Raw genomic sequence first — 5128 nt, 5'->3', positions numbered from 1 at the left:
AAGGAGTTTATTAAACTTTACCGAAACAATCTGCAAATTTCATTAAAATTGAATAAACTATCATCTTGTCTTTCTTTTTAGTTAGCAGTTAGTTTAAGGTGGAAGTGAACCAGAGGTTTCATCTTTATCTGACATCAGGACAGTTTCATCTGTGAAAACACCAGAAACTAACCCGCAGACATCATGTGATTACCATCGTCGTCACAGCTGACCACCTGATCTGACCACCTGATGTGACATCAGCTGAGCGTTCATCAGCCCGGAGGCCGAATCAGCTGAAACAACAACAACAACAACGGCCCATTTGTCTGTGTGGGACACATGAATGCACTTTAGTCAGCTGACAGAGGAAGGCCTTTATTTAAACACATCTGCTGAATGACCTCTGACCTTCATCAGCTTCTGCTTTTTCATCAGTGGAAGATTTTTTTTAGACTTGTGTTTAGTTAATGTGACATTTTGACTGAACAATCTGCTGTAAACATCGTGCTGGACCTTTCTGCTTGAACTCCACAGAGAAGCTTCACAATCATCCTCCTGTTTCTGAACCTGCGTTTCAGCCTCTGAAACGAGCTCATTCAGCTCCTGTCTCTTTAAGATCTCCCTAGAGGCCCGTCTGATTGGCCATCTCCTGGAAGCTTGCTGAAGGGCAGCACCCAGAGCGTGTGGCTGGAGCACATGCTCACTGTTTTCTGATAACGTACAATGACACAGAAAGGTGTGACATGCTGACATCACAACAGCGCTCAGCCTAACAGGGGTTATTTCCACACAGTAGACTCAGCATTGGACGCAAACCAAAGCTAAACATACACGCTGGTCCTGAGCGAGTGTGGCTGACCCTGCCTGCAGTCTAACACTAACAGATGTTGGTCTTCTTTCTTTACCGTCATCCAGTCATTTCAGTCGTGCTTCTCCAACACGCTGACGACACACGACTCCATACTTCAGGTAAATTCTTAGATAACAGGCAGACTGAAGTGCTTTATTTTCTGCTTTCACTTCCTCCTTTCTAAACTGAGACACTGGCTTCCTGCTGATGCTTATCTCAGCTGATAAGAAGAAAAAACACGGTGCAGAGGAAGGTGACCGTTTACACGCTACGACAAAAACAGGGAAATAAATCAACGAGTCTGTTTGGAAACTAAAGTGAAAGTGATTCAGCACCACAAACACACCTGTGACACACCTGTGTGATCACGACAACATCACTCACACGTTTCAGTCCATGAAGAGCGTAAAGGTGTCTGTAAGGCCAGAAAGCGCGCACACACACATTGACACCTTTATGAAGTAATTGAGGGATTTTAAAGACACCTCTGTGCTGAACTGGGACCCAACAGAGTACCTTCAGTACTGCAGTAATATGGTCACATGTCCATCTACTCCTAATGAGCTGCTGATGGTTTGGAGACTCCTGCAAACTGAGCATGGCAACAGTCTAACCTAGTTAATGTAAAAGGCCGACTTCTCAGTTTCAGAGAAGACTCTTATACAGAGAGCAGCTCTGGTATTGACTCTGCAATAGTCGGCCTCATCACTGATGGGGACGACATGGAGTACAGAGGACTGACCCAAGACTGGTGCCAGCAGAACGACCTCCAGATCAACACTAATAAAAACCAAGGAGCTGGTGGTAGACTTCCACAGGCACAAACATCCTCCACTGCAACCACTGAACATCCAAGGTATGGACATTGAGGCTGTGGACAGCTACAGGTACTAGAGCAGGGCGATATGGCCAAAAATATTTATCACGATATATATTTGAAAATTTGCGATAACGATATAACTGACGATATAATTGATGCGAGACAAAATACAACTCCACAACATTACTAGCGCAAAAAGACAACCTTCCATTTATTTTCACATAAACAAGAAGCTGGTTTTTATGTACATTAAAGCTTTATAAAAATGTAACGGTGCAAATGCAAATTCCTTGCTGAAAGTTTAACCAAAAGGCATTTCCAGTAGAAATGGGCTGACATATCCTGAGCATAACCATGTATAATATCCACTGAAGTTAAAAAGAGGTGCTTTGCAACATTAAACTGCAGTGTGCAGTACGTATTTTTCGGACCATAAGGTGCACGGGATTATAAGGCACATTAAGCGAAACAAAGCAGGCAGATAAATCAAACTTTATTAAACTCATTCTTCTTGCTTCCTCCACTTCTGTACCATTGATTCATTAATGTTGAATTCTCTGGCAGCGGCTCTATTCCCATGTTGTTGCAGTATATTAATGACTGACCTCGTATTGTGGATGGATTATCTCAGTTGTTCTCCTGACTGAAGTTTGGTCCGTTTACAGCATCCTGCCATGCGATTGCATTTGTCTCTAACTAACCTTCACGTTAACTTTTATAAGTGGAAAAGTGTTAGTGTTCGTCCTCCAGCTTCACTGTTTATGTTATGCTAACATAGCTGTGTTGCTAGCGATCACGTAGCACATCATTATATAGCAGCTAGCCCAACTTCAGTAACCCTACAAACGTCACTGCTGTTTAGTTTCGTGTCTTCATTTATGTTGGAAGTGATAGCAGAGCTGTACGTTTGTATCTTTTCAGAAATCTCTCAGTCAGAACATGCTATATCATGCTTAGGTAACTAGCGAAACTAGCGAGCTAACTTCCGCTAGCGTCCTGCTAACTTCTAACTCCGTTAAATGTAATAAATTCTGTTTTCATGGATGCCTGGAAGTTAAACTTCATAGTTACACCTGGTAAAGCAGCAATGCTGATCGTTTTATTAAAGATGAAAGAATTTAGACAGTTTTTAACTCTCAGTGATGCTGCAGTGTTCGTTTGACCTGAAACATACGGAGTTTAGGACCCAGATTTAAGAGCATCTTAGTCCGACAAATACGACAATAACGACGGCCGCCTGCATGTTCTGCAAAAAAATGTGCTTTGTCGTGTATCTGACGGACAAACACCAAACCAGTTCCACATCACTGAATTTGCACCATTTTTACAAACCAATTCTGGTTCATCTGTTTCACTCAACAATCGGCCATGTGCGTATGAAAACAAAGGCACTGCGCATGCGCGTTTTACTCATATTCTATCGCAATATTTCATTTTCCTATCGTTATCTAACATTATACCGGTATTACTGTGAACGGTATAATATGGCCCAGCCCTAACAGGTACCTTGGTGTTCACCTGAACAACAAACTGGACTGGGCTCAAAGGTTCATTCATCTGTTTGTAAAAACAGTTTTCAACTGTTTCACTGAGAAAAGAAGGATCACAGAGTCCGAATGGATCCAGGTGAATCCATCACGTTTCAGACAAACAGACTAATAATAAAGCGTCTGCACTGATTTCATCACATAACCATGTTTTAATGAAACGCTGCTCGTTACTCCACATTCACGCTGACGACATGTTGTTACTGTATGTAGATGATGAGATCTTCACAGTGACGAACTTTATTCTGAAATTGTTCCACAGTTTGTGTCACGTTAATCAATGAACCTGATTGGCTGGAGTTCTACTTTTCCAGCTTTTTGGTTTCCTGTCTCAAATTTTTGAGATCATCAAATTCAACACGAGCTCCTTTGCCTCTTGAAATAGTAAAAAGCAAAATCAAACCTTACACATTAAACACGAGTTTTCTGAGTTCTACTGTGAAGAAAACATATTTACGCAGCCAGCTCTGGTGGGGTTGTCTTACTTTGGACAAATAACATGTGTAAAAGTATGGATTACATCCACAATAATACTTTCACTCAAACCAAGAGAACAGCATTAATGGATCAGAATGTTGAGGTGCAGCGGCATGAAAGCCAGCATCCACCTGAGGAGGAACATGAACGCGTGTGAATTTTACATCGATTCTTCTTAGACAGCACGTGTGCTCGAGTGAAGGCGGCAACATGTTGTTTCAACAATACAACTCTGTGGCTGCTTTCACACCGTTCATACCACGGCGAGCAGCTTCAGGTCTGAATCACAGCAACACCGCTCGACCGACGTCTTCGTCTTCAACCTTCACACCGGCGCATTTGTTGTCGACCTTCACACCAGCGTCTTCGTCGTCCGGAGAGCAAAGCGTGAGCCACTCTGCCCTGTCTACTTTAAATCATTCAATGAAAAATAAAAGTGTCCAGATTCACATCCCTCAGCCACGTCTGTGGTGAGCCGTCGCTTCACATCAAACAAGATGTTTCTTACAGATGTTCATCCTACTGAGGTTTCAGCAGCTACAAAGAGTCGGTCATTAGAAGCTAAAGTTGGGTTGATTTGAAATCTCAGACATCAAACATGCGCTGTGTGCGATTATCGAGTGAAAGTGATAAATGATGCTAATCGCGAGCCTGACAAGGCTGCATTCCTCTCCCTGTAAGCAGCTGATGCTTATCAGCCAGTTCCACCTTTAATGTGACGAAGAGTTCAAAGACATTTTAAAGGAGGCACAACAAGAAGAACTAGTAAAAAACACTCGGTCTCGTATCGACCGACTGTCAGTTACACAACCTCTGAGCAGGATGTCGGTGTCCCAACACGTCCAGAGGAACAAGTCAGGTCAGCGTGCAGTCACGGTAATGTCAGAGGAGTGTTACGGGAACGTCACGTTAACCTCTTCAACCCCGAGTGTAAAACACAAACAGCTCCAGATTTGATCACTGCAGATTCCTGAGCCTACAAACCAACTGTGACGACCAGGATAGCGCTCTGAGCCGTTCACCCATTCCTGTCCTCGCAAACAGAGACGGTCAGAGGTCAGAGTCCAGCCACCACACACTGCCCTGCGCCTCTGAATCACTTCCTGTTCCTCTGCAGGAAACACCCTACACTTACTGAGCCAGTTTTAAACAGACCTTCAGGCGTACAAAGTGTTCACACGTCAGCACGATTCAGTCCCCAAACATCTGCAGGAGAACGACCTTAGCGCTGGGAGCTGCCGTCACCAAGGTGACGGCTGACGATGCATCCTTGCCGCTCGATCCGACCCGTCTGCATTCAACGGGCCGCAGCCTAAGGTGACAGGTCCAGAATCAGCCTCGGGTTCAGGGTTAACCCCAGAACCATCACAGCCTGTTTGGACTCAGAGATGATGCTTTATCTGAGCTGTGTGGCACTCAGAAATGTCCCGATGCACGTGAAGGCAGCGGCAG

General features: G+C 44.0%; 1 protein-coding gene across 4 annotated transcripts in view; it reads right to left on the bottom strand.

Annotated features, from left to right (window-relative positions):
* cdc42se1 (CDC42 small effector 1) overlaps nucleotides 1-5128 on the bottom strand; it is a 17125-nt gene that overhangs the window by 10813 nt on the left and 1184 nt on the right. The window lies entirely within an intron of this gene.

This window comes from Haplochromis burtoni, unplaced genomic scaffold (genome assembly GCF_018398535.1).
Source record: "Haplochromis burtoni strain Fernald_Lab_line unplaced genomic scaffold, NCSU_Asbu1 Contig_472, whole genome shotgun sequence".
Classification (NCBI taxonomy): Eukaryota; Metazoa; Chordata; class Actinopteri; order Cichliformes; family Cichlidae; genus Haplochromis; species Haplochromis burtoni.
This window is presented reverse-complemented; position numbering and strand designations above follow the sequence as displayed.